We start from the raw sequence: 12,809 nt of genomic DNA on the forward strand, positions 1-12,809 counted from the left end.
AGATCTTTATTTGGAGGTATCGGCCTAACGTTATTCTGACTACTGTAGCAGCAGCACATGTCAGTGTTTATTTGTTTATCAGAGCATCCATTACTATCCTGGATTTCCTTTGACAGCTCTAGGCTGCACAAATGCTGATTTTTTTATCCTGCATGTCAGCATAAGTCATATCTGTAATCGGCCATTTGTGGGAAGAAAAATGTATCAAAATAGGGGTGACATTGATGCATTCATCATTACTATGAGTGCATTAATGATTTTGAATTGCATTGATGGCATGTTTTCCCTTTTTGCACACTCTGGTGAAACCACTGTGTTGTCCCCCTGCAGCCACATTGATGTAAAACAAGTCCACCACTGCTCCTAAAAGTCTCATTTCACTTTATAAAACTCACAGACTGCTCAGTGGACAAGTCAGAAGTCATCTGCAGCTTGTCTTATCAAACATTTACCTTTTTGGGGCGCAGGTGGCCTAGTGGTGTGGTTTAAGGTGCACCCCACGTAGGTGGACGGCCAGGGTTCAAATCCGGCCTGAGGTCGTTTACCACATGTCTCTCCCCTGCCCTCATCCCTGTTTCTGACTCTACTCCTAATGCCCAAAATAAATCTTCCAAAAAAATTACCTTTTTATAGTTCCTTTTCCCCTTTTCGTCCATCACACGTTCCTTTTGTCCATCATTAAGTTCATGCAATCACCTTAGATCTACCAGAGGCTCCTTATTTTCTTTCAAAATAAAAGCGGGTCTGTTATTAAACAAGAACCTGATCACCCTTAGGCTGCTTTCATATTAGGCTCGATTGGTTTGAATCATGCCGAGGTGCAATTCCTCCTGGCTTGCTTTTCACACAACATCGAACCATGCCTGGGCCCACTTGGGTATTACCCAGTCTGATACAGCAGGTGGCAGTAAGCATGTAATTGGTTTAAAAACCCCCCAAGGAGGAGAAAGAAGAAGCTACCATGGCAACCACTTGGGTCATGACCTGAGCAAAGATTGCTTTTGTTTTAAGCCAGCAAAACCAAAAAAGGACCATCCTGCCACGATATCCACTGTTCATTGAAAAAAATATGAACAAACTGCCACGCCGTGGAAAGAAGTTTAGTTTTTACAGTATCATATCACTGAAAGAACTCCCTGTCCTGTATCCCAGCGTGGTTGCATTCACATCTGAATCAAACCCTGCTCCTCAAGTGTTTCTACATTTACACTGACCAAAACAAAGCAGACTTTGGACTCAGTTGCACTCATATCTGGGACAGGGCCCCTAGTGTGAAAGCTACCTTAGTTTAAGACAGTAAAAAAGTTCTAAATGAAATAGAAATGGTTTTATTTGTAAAAAAAAAAAAAAGTGGAATTTGAAAATGCCACAAAAAGAAGAGATTAATTATGATTAACTGCAGAAATTCTGGATTAATTGCTACTCAAAATTTGACAGCCCTAATATAAAGACACTTAGATATTGACATTAAAGGCAGCAGTTTGTGAATGCATATGCAAGACTTGGCCTAAACACAATCAGTTACAGAATGGATGTAATTCTAGAAAACTGAGCAGTGGTGTTGGGATTTGATGTGCTAAATTTTGGTTATCGTCAAAATATGAATAATTATAATTACAACTGTTATTATGAATCAAAAGTTATACATTTGTATTTACAATCCAAAACAGGGCACATAGTCATTAACAGACTCGATCGAGTGATTTGCTAACATTCAAGGTACCACAAGTACAAACGAAAATTATTTTCAGTTTTTTATTTTTATCTTTTTCTCTTGTGTCTCTTTGTGTTGATTTTACTTTCAGTGTCATTGAAAATAAGGGCATGCCCTCAATGATTTTCTTGAGCTCAAAAAAAGGTTGAAGAAAATTTCAAAGGGGTACCGGCTTAAAAAAGGGAACAAGAACTAAAAAAGGAGCAAAATGCATTCTCAGAGTTTAATTTTAAATGCTCATAATATTTAATACATTTAGATATTTAAGTAGATAGATGGTGTGAGATTGTATACTGACCCTACTATTTCACAATAATCACAGACGACTCTCCCTAGCAACCTCTGCCATCAGTGTATGTATGCAACATGAGTATTACCTAATCCCATTCAAACACAGACATGCCCATTTACATGCCACAGAGGAAGCAGTGGGAGCAACCTGGGGTTAAGTATCTTGCCCAAGGGCACATCGACATGTTGCTGGTAGCTGGGGGCTGAACCCACAACCTTCTGATTGCGAGACAACTAAATCTACCTACTGAGCCACAGTCACCTCAGCAGTGGCCCTCTTTACTAAACAGAAATGTCGTTTGAGTGGCAGGGAAAATACTTGTAGAATGTACAAGAAGTGTTGGAGTGTAGAGATTCATTGTTACATTTAAAAATCCTTGATTCAAGACATTGGTAATAAAGGCTAATAGCTAGTGTAATAACATTAAAATATTGTTAAACTATGCCAGGGGTGTCCAAATTATGGCCTTGGGGCCAGATGTGGCCTGCAGTGAATTTTTAATTGGCCCGCAGCAAATTCTAGAAATAAAATAAAGTATCAAGCTTGTGCTCAACTGTTTTGTTCTTTTTAGTTTCTGCACTAGGCAGTGCTACGATGTTGATCCTGTAAACAAACATTTTGACAAGAAGATATCTTGATAAATAGTGTTCTGATGGATTATTGCAGCAAATAGAAGCACCAATAACATTTCAGGGGCAGAGCCAGTGGTAGCCAGGGCCAAACAGGGCCCCCTGAAATCTGACTGGCTGGCCCAAATCCTGAAAATAACTGTTTGCCTTGTCAGGCATTAACAAGCTATTTAGGCATATTCAATCGCTAAGTATGAATTAACTTACATTGGAATACTCTTACTTATTTACTTAAATATGCTCAAGATTAGGGGTATGAAAGTGGCCCCACCATTCTTATATATTTCTGTATGTGGTCCTCAGTGGATAAAGTTCAGACACCCCTGAACTGTACGTAGAATTTCCTATGATGTTTAATAGCTCACAAAGTAGATGCAAATAATGATCTAATAATAATATTGATCATAATTAAATGTCAGATCTGGTCTGGGCCCAGTAAAGTGTCATGTTGTGAGTACAGAGAAGAAACATCAATATACAGGAGAGGGAGTGTCCCCCAGGGGATGAAACAATTTAGTTAGAAATAAGGGATGCTTGTCTAATAGGCAATCATATTAGGCTGTCATCAGCATAAAGATTAACGTATTATCATTGTTTTGGTTATTAATGTCGTGTGTATAGGTAACTAAACAGAAAAGTAGTTGATCTAATACTGAGCCCTGTGGAACACCACAGTTACAGCTTTTTCAGATTACTCTTGTAAACCAACTGTGCTTGTTCTTGTGACTCTGCATCACCACATTTCCTATAATCACACTGCACTGTCAGCAGGTTGGCTGGATACTTATCTTTCTTTATCTTTGTGTTTTTTCTTTTCATCCACAGGTCTCCCCAGGCAGACTGAACAATCGAGTCAACTCTTACAGATCTACGCCCGTCCTCGGTCTACTTGCAGTCTGACGGCACTCACCAACATCAAAGGTACAGCCCCCCTCCCTCTCTACACCTCCAGCCTCCTTTAATCACTTTGTTCAGCTCATCATTGCAGTAATTACATTTCCTGACAGTTTTTTTTTTCTTCGTTAGCAAATGCAAGACTTGACTCTCTGTGTTATCTCTCCTCGAGGGAGCCTCGCTTCACTTCACTTCAGTTCACTTTGTCGCCAAGGTGCCTTGTATGATTTATATTTCAATACATTCAGGAGCTTTTTCCTTCAGGAAATGTGCTTTGATTTCAATAATTTACACACTTGAATTAGCTCAGGTAAATGTCAGTTGAAAAGCCATTTTAGGGCTCTTCACAGACTTATGAGTATTTTAGAGACGAACAGGAGAGGACATTTCTATCGGTCAATTTTCTAACATCAGACTCAAGCGTGTAATGGAGTTTTTGAAGTCTGTCACTTGTTGCGGTACGACCTGAGACAATTATAATTTGGACGTCTTATGTGCTCCAAAGGATTTGCCCTGTTTGAATTATTTTAGTTTAAAACTTTGAGTCACTTTTTGTGCCTTATCACTGTCAAAGAGGAGAGACACAGGCTATGAAAGCTAAATGAGATAATGGCTGATGCTCATGTCTATCAAAGCTTTGTGCAATGCTTTTAGTATGTCCAGACAAGCTACTCTCATGTCTCTTGAATCATTTAGACTGGCATGACAATTAAAAACCATTAGCTGGTCAATGGCTGGACCTTCAGTGCTATCCTGATGACCATAATTTACAGCTATCATTTATTATATCATGTTCTAACTTTATATTTGTAGACACTGGGTCCTCAACGCTCATCACCTAATGGCAGCACCTACACATACTGCAGATACAATAATGCATATTGAAACTATCAAGAATGCAGGCCTTTCACAATTATGCATAATGGCAGGATTCTGCATCACATGAAGCATGGCATACAGATGAAATTTTATCATGGCCATGCATACTCCTATAAATAACAAGTAGGTAACTTGACACACCAGATAAACTGTTTCATATACCAACCGCAGGGGACATATTTCACATTCATCTGGGAAACTTTCCATACAAAGTATTCGGGAAGGGCAGGACTTTTCAAAAAATTCTCAGACTGTGATTGGACGAACATTCTGTCTGTTATTACTGGCCAATCAGAGTGGCATGACAAAATGAGGTTGGAACTGGAACTTGTTGATGGATAAAACTCATACCAAGGACAAAAAAATCCTTGATTCAAGACTTTGTTAATGAAGGTTAATAGCTAATGTAATAACATTAAAATATTGTTAAACTATACCAGGATTTTCCAAACTATGGCCTGGGGGCCAAATGCGGCCTGCAGTCCATTTTTTTGGCCAAATTCTAGAGATAAAAGTATGGCCCACATGAGATAATCAAGTCTGGTCAACTGTATTGTTCTTTTTAGTTTCAGCTATGGGCAGTGCTACCATGTTGATTCTGTAAACAAACATTTTGATGAGAAGACATCTTGATTAATAATGTTACACATGACAAGCGCTGCCATAGTTTATGAACACTGGAACTTGTTGGTGGATAAAATTCATCCCAAGGCCAATCAGGAGAAGCGCAAATACATCATCTTTCCCAAGAGAAGCTCGCTCTTCTTTTAATAAAGTAATGTAACCCTGTTCTGGTAAAGCTGCCCCTATACTATGGGCCAATCCCATTTCTACCCCTTAACCCTTCCCTTTGCCACTTGAAACACAGTGGTAAGTGTTAGGAGTGAAAACCGTCCTTGCAGAAACGAGACACCACTTTATTGCTGTTGATCATCAAACTTTGCCGATAAACAGCATGTCATCAGAGGTGACAATAAAGCTTCAACCATCTTATTCATACTGTGGATCTCCGTGTTGAGCTTCTCCATGTATTTATACAGTTAATAGCCCTGGTTTACATGTGTACGTACCAAAAATACAATAAACTCCCATCCCTAGTGACTAAAGATTAAATATATATGAAAACACAACTGTTGTATTTTCTATAATCATTTATAAATGCTGAAAATATTTACATTTATGCGCCTCCATTGTAGTCCATTGTGCCATTTCACAAGTGAACGCAATGCATGGCGGGAATTTCATCATACCCCTTGGTTTCAAGTGTGGTCTAGAAAAATTTTTGTCTCAAGGGCTATGTAGCCCTTAGCCCTAGCCCTCAATTCAACAGAGAACTGGCATACCCCTTCACCTGACATGAACACGCAAACCAAGGGGAAGGGCTAAGATAAGGGCCAGAGGGGTAGAAATGGGATTGACCCTTTATTTACATCAAACTAAATGCAACACTGGAGGCAGCCATTGCTATCGGCTTCCAGTAGAACTAAACTCCACTGGTAGCTACCATCTTGTTCTCCTCGAATGATGCTTATTGGTCTGGTCCGTTCTCAGACCAGCCACAATCGTTTCAGTTCGGAGCTTTGCAAGATAGATCTGCCTGATGACAGACATGGAGTCTGGCCAGTCTATCTGTTTTACAAAACTAACAAGTGGGTAGAGGCCCAAACAGAGATTACAGCCACACTGCTTTGCAAAAAACACCATAATTGTTCACATGAGAGGCAACAGCCTTAACTACAAAATTATCAAAGATTATGCACAAGTCAACTCTAGTGTAAAGTACACAAAATTAACCACATTCAGCAGAGCGGCCCATTATTTAAGTTTTTTTTTTTTAATAAGAAATCAAATTAGCTCGTTTTAGCTGTGTTCTGAGTCATTGATCAACTTAAATTTCCCCTAAATCTTTTAAAAGTACCATTGCTTATAAGTTTCAATTAAGCTCAGAATTTTTACAGAACTACAGAAAAAGGAACTTATTATGGATTACAAAGGAAATAAGGGGACAATGAAAAGTGAAATAATTGTTACAAGATGACTTTTGACTTGTCCACAGATCTGTTTGAGTTTTTGTCATATGAAATGAAATATTAAAGAGCAGTAACATAAAAGATCTCAGCTTTGTCTGCTGGGCAAAGCCCTCAGTATTTTAAGCAGTGCTTAAAATTTAAGATGTAAGAGCATGTATTTGAAATAGACTGGGGCTTTTTTGAAGCTTTGTTCACCCAGTGTTTATTACTGTACAGCATTTTGTCTGTCGTGAAGAATACAGCATCACAAAGTATTAATGGCTTGTTTCATCTTTTTCAAAGAGACCAACAAAGACATTTGTAATCATAATACATTCTGTATTTGCATGTGAAAGTGTTTTTGAACGTGGTTGGGAATGCATGTGTGTTTTTGTCAGCGTTTTAAGGCATGAACTCCTCCACACGGGGAGGCGGTTCAAAGAGACGATGAAATGAAATATGGATGCTAAACAACAGCGGCATATCTTGTCTCCTAGCTGTGAAAGTGATCGGCTACGGACTCCACAAACCTCACTAAGCCCAGCTTATCCTGGCATCACTCAAATACACCCCTCTGGGTATTGACTATCACTTTAATGTTCTTCAAAACCACCAAGGACTGGAATCCTAAATTTAAAGGGTGACTCATTCCAAGTGATAGTGCATTAATTTTCTTTGCTGTGTTAAATCTTTTCAAAATTAAGATCCAGATTCTCTTTATTGTCCCACATGGCGAAGTGAGTTTTGCAGAAGAAATGCTTGGAAAAAACAAACACAAGGACAACATCAAGAGTAAAATAAGAACCAATCAAAACATCCTTAAAGTCACACAAAATAAAAGTAACAGAATATAGAGAACTATATAAATAAACCCGACAATAAAAATATGATCTGACCAAAGTGGAAATTATTACCAAGTAATGCAAAGTGCAATGTAGAGATGTGCAAATGAGCAGTGATAATGGTGTAGGCATATTGCTATTAATAGGTTGATAGGGCCTGAAGCCTTTTCTCTTCCTACTAGGCAACTTGAGGGCAAAAGCTTAAAGTATCTAACTCGATGCACCAGCTATAACCAGAAAGAAGAAAGTCTATTTGGATGACTGGACAATTGTTCCATCCGCCATCACATTCCTTAAAAGCCAAAGTATCAAGACATGTGACATAACATGAGCGCAGCAGCTCCATTATCAAGAAATGTGTCCAGTTCAGATAAAACTGCCGCTGTAGCTACATTCAAGCTAGTCACTTCCCCAACAGCCAGTGTTTACCAGCTTGCAGTACAACTAAACTCCACCTGTAGTTACTTTCTCTTTCTCCTAAAATCACACTGACTGGTCCGTTCTTTCTCAGACTGAGACTGAAGGCTTCAGCTTGAAGCTTTTCAAGATGGATCTGCCCCATGACAGACATGGAAGCTGGTCAATCCATTGACTTCGCAAGGTTACAATCTACACGATATTGACATTAGTATTCAGCTGCCTGACCATCACCAACGGGGACTGATATTTTATTCAAACACATGTACTTTAATATGGAGTTGGCCCTCTTTTTGCTGTTATAGTAGCCTTCACTCTTCTTGGAAGGCTTTCCACATGATTTTGGAGTGCTTCTGTGGGAATTTGTGCCCATTCTGTAGAGCATTTATGAGGTCAGGCACTGATGTTGGATAAGAACGCCTGGCTTGCAATCTTCATTCCAGTTCATCCCAAAGGTACTTAATGGGGTAGGGGTCAGGGATCTGTGTGGGCCAGTCAATTTCTTCCACACCAAAATCATCAAACCATGTCTGTATAGTCCTTGCTCTGCACAGAGGGGCACAGTCATTTTGGAATAAAACTGTTGCCACAAAGCTGGAAGCTTTGATAAGCCCAACCCATGAAAAACAACCCCATACCATTATCCCTCCTCCACCAAGCTTCACAGCTGGTACAGTATAGTCAGGCTGGTTCTCCCAGCATCCACCAAACCCAGACTCACCCACCTGACTGCCAAACAGAGAAACATGATTCATCACTCCACAGAACACATTTCCACTGCTCCAGAGTCCAGTGTTAATGTGCTTTACACCACTCCTTCTGCACTTGGCATTGGACTTAGTAGTGTGAGGCTTGCATGCAGCTGCTCTACTATGGAAACACATTCATGAAGCTCCTGCTGCAGAGTTTTTGTGCTTACATTAATGCCAGTGGAAGTTGAGAAGTCTTCAGCCAAGGAATCAGCAGTGTTGGTGACTCGTAGACCACCTCTGTGAGTTTACCTGGTCTCCTGCTTCATGTCTGAGTTGCTGTTGCTCCTAAATGTGTCAATTTTCTAATAATGTCACTCACAGCTGACTGTGGAGTATTCAGCATGGATGAAATGTTACGAACCGTCTTACTGCAAAAGTGGCATCCATCAGAGTGCCACAATTGAAGTCACTGAGCTCTTCTGAATAGCATTTTTTATCAAAAATGTTTACAAATGGAGACTGCATGACTAGGTGCTTTATACACCTGTGGCAACAGGTTGAATTATAACACCTGAATGCAATAATTAGACGGTGTGGCCAAATACTATTGTCCACATAATGAATCTCTGAGGCAGATGATATAGACAATCTATCATTGCTTAAGCCCATCTCAGGACCCGCCTGTTGTAAATGACCTTTTAGATTCAATAAAACTTCTGTTAAAGAGATTCATCATCTCAGAAGAAACATGGAAATGTGTCATTTTCCTTAAGAAGAACAACCACTTGCTCACCATTTACTGTGTCAGTCCAGCACTTTGACCAGTGATCATCAAGTGGCGGCCTGAGGGCCACATCAGGCCCCCCACATCTTCCCATCCAGCCCCCAGGACATTATTATATTCAGAAATATGCAGAGGAAAAATCATAGGTTGATGCATACAAGGCATCTTTTTTAATACCTTACAGCTATCAAAAAACAAAACAAAACAAAACAAAACTGAGATGAATAAAATTGTCCAGATTGGTTAAATGTTTGATCCATTTGATAGAACTCCACCTGTCACTTACTGTTAGAAAGTATGTTGACTGATAAACACATATTTTGAGATCATTCTTGATTAAAACTTTTTTCTTTCGACCTCAAGCGTCTTCCTCCCTGAGAATCAAAACTAAAGACCTTTTTCTTACAAAGGTTTTTCTCCAGTCAAGGCACACATATTAGCACCAAATTCAGTAATGGAGAGCATAACAGCCCCGGTGCATTCAGCTTAAATATGTCAATCGCCCCCTTGTGGCTGGCTATGGCATAGGGACTGATCTTATTTTTAGAGGCTAAAAATGGCGTACATTTGACTAAATATTTTTAAATATGTTAATTAGACCAAAATTTCTCTTAATTTAAGTTTAACATCCAGCTCCCAAAGCATCCATCAAGGAAAAGCCCGGCCCTTGTACAGATAAAGTTGCTGACTCCTGACTTAGATTGTCATAGGTTTTTGAAATGTGTTGTGCAGGAACATGCTCATTTAGCATGCTCCTGAACAACACTGACTGAAAAAGTGAGAAAGCAATGATCACACTTGTCTGATGAAGTTCTGATGAATCTTGGGAGGCTTGATTTCTCACCTGCTGAATCACTTCACATTGTGTTGAAAGGCGCACTGATGGAAAATCCAGATGCACCATGAGCTCATACTGTACATGTCATTTTGCTAAGAAAATGAAAGTGTCCCTATTTGGAGGTTTGAAATATGGCCTACTGTAATTGCCTTTAATTTGACAATGCATGAAGAAACAACAGACTTTTCAAAGGGACTGGGCCTAAATTGGGATGAGCTTTTATTCAAAGTTTTAAGGTATATGATTAATGAAGCATACTGCATTGTTTCACAGACAGTTAAAGTCCTGTCGCTATGGAAATGCACATAAAAAATCATTTAAAGACTGTAAAACTTGTCATCATGTGCCTTAGTCATACCTGTCATCGTGTGATGAGTAAAAGCTTTGTTTTTCCTCACACGTAGACATTCAAATTGACTGTCATGTTCATGAGTAGTGTTTTTTAACAGTCATCAAACTCATAAAAACCGTCCTCTTGGTGAGTGGAAATTCCCAATGCAGCAGATTGTCATTGTGATGAATCACTTAAGTGTCAGTCACTCTCCGTAAGAGCTTTGACATATTGGACAGCTCAGCCAAGAGGAAAAACTCTGGAGAGAGTCTGAAATTAGTGGCTTTAAAATGACAGATGAAGGCAGAGTGATACCCTCTAATTTCTCTCTGACGATATAAATGTATTATCATGACAGAAAATGCAGGTCCATTTACACACAGCAGGAGGAGGAGCAGGTGTTTTTAAGCACTCAGTTGTGCCACTGAGAGCTGCATCCTCACATGGGCATCAGATGTGTTTAGACAAGGAATTAATTTTAGCAGCAATTACGGCCTCTGGAAACGGGAAAATTGGCCTTCAGGGGGGAGGAAGGACCCCACCACCCACCTAGTCCCTAATCAGGTGAATGTTTCTAACTCGATATCAGGCAGTGGTGGTCACACTCAATTTTCCTCATCCTCTACCACCCAATCTGTTCCCCTCAGCCCCTAATAACCCCCGACTCAAAGCCCTGAAGACATCTGGCACATGGTGATTCTGCTCAGGGTCACCTCTGTGCTTGATGTAGTCCTCTTTTATCTCTGTTTTTTAATTCAAATTTGTGCAAGAGCTATGGTAATACTTTTCATGTTGGAAAATACAGTAGCGACTCTTACATAGGCTCTCCCAAGTTCAGCCCCAGCGATGCAATGAGAAAAAAATAGCCTGAAAACAGAGACAGTTATGAAACAAGAAACAGCTGATTTCATAAGCAATGCTCATCTTTATTTCACACCAGCAACTTTCCTTTGAGACACATCATGAAATGGCACACAGCCAGGAAGAGACGCTTAAGACCACAAGCACTGACAGCAAACAAGGCTCTCTTTTAACTCACCCTCATTATGCATCAATTTTCTACATTAAAAATTACTATAAGATTGGCACAGAAGCTAGTTATTACATTTGAGTGCTCTGATCACTGATGATGTCAATTTACTGAGCAGTAGCTTTACATAATAACAGTTTTTCACAGTAAGAAACAGCAGTAAAATAATGTTGTCATGTTTGCTTCCTATACAGCAAAACCTACATTCTTAACAGTGTATGCCTGATTATAGTTAAGGTAGCAAAGTTAAACTGACTGCAGGCAAATTGAATGTCATTGAACTCGTGATAAATATGTAATCTCTGTCCCAAAATGTTGAACTGCTGCTTTAAATCATATAAAGATACAAAATATATCTTTCTTATGAGAGTGTCACCTCATTCGACTCCCACATACCCTGCAGGGCAGGAATTATTTGGCGCCACTTCCTATCTCCACTGAAGTAGTGTGGCCTTGTGGTTAAAGCTGCACTTGGCATCTCTCCACACTGGTGGTATCAAGTGGTGATGAGAGATAAACGCAATAAATCTGTGTTATGATGTCAGTAGGCTGCACACAGCAAACGTACACCAGTCTGGGATTCTTTTCATCAGTGCAGCGTTTCTCAACTGGTGGGTCCAGACCCAAAAGTGGGTCAGAAAGCAGTTGTCATTGAGTCTTGAATAAAAGAATAGAAGTGTATGATGTACAGAAGTCCTGAGTAGACATACATCCTTATCTGGTTTTATGGTTATATTTATGTTTTATTTATATATGTTGACATTTTGATGATTTTTATGGAAATTTTAGGGAATTTGTTTGAATGTGGGGGGTTATTTGATCATTTTCATGGAATTTTTTTGAGAATGTATTTTCAAATTTCTTGGGAAATTATCTGTACATTATGACTGGAATTTTTCATATTTCTGGGAATTTGCTTTAAAATTTGGGGGAATTTTCATGAAGATGTTCAGGAATTTTTGCAGATTTTTTAAAGTTTGATCCAAAGTTTTAGAGGGATTTTCTCTAGAATTTTAGGGACTTTTGTGGGAATTTATTTGGAAAAAATATGGGAATTTGATTTGATACTTTGTAGGAATATCATTTCATGTTTTCCTAAATTTTGGGGAAAATTTGGGGGGAATTTGTTTGGGTGTTTGGGGGAATTTGTTTAAAATTTTGTGGAATTTTTGAAGAATTTTCAAGGAAATTTTTAGGGATAGGTTTTACATATTTTGTGTGTTTTTATTTGAAGTTTTGGAGAGATTTGCTCCAGACTTTTTTAAGGAACTTTCATGGGAATTTGGGGAATTCATTTGTCAATATTTGAGAAGTTAGTATGATTTTTTTTTCTTAACAGTTTCATGGAAATTAAACTGTAAGGAAATGTTTTTTTTTTTTTTTTTACTCTTTTGCATACATATTGTAATATGTTTTGAAATTTTTGGGGGATAACCTTTGATATTTCCCTAAATTTTC

The 12,809-nt window shown here is 38.9% G+C and overlaps 1 protein-coding gene across 1 annotated transcript in view; it reads left to right on the forward strand.

Moving 5' to 3' along the window:
- The first annotated feature begins 3,505 nt into the window (after positions 1-3,505).
- arvcfb (ARVCF delta catenin family member b) overlaps positions 3,506-12,809 on the forward strand; it is a 271,707-nt gene continuing 262,403 nt past the window's right edge. The window contains exon 1 of the mRNA XM_041787920.1: positions 3,506-3,556. The gene's annotated coding sequence lies outside the window, so the exon portion shown is untranslated. The remainder of the gene's footprint in view (positions 3,557-12,809) is intronic.

This window comes from Cheilinus undulatus, linkage group 5 (assembly GCF_018320785.1).
Source record: "Cheilinus undulatus linkage group 5, ASM1832078v1, whole genome shotgun sequence".
Taxonomy (NCBI): Eukaryota; Metazoa; Chordata; class Actinopteri; order Labriformes; family Labridae; genus Cheilinus; species Cheilinus undulatus.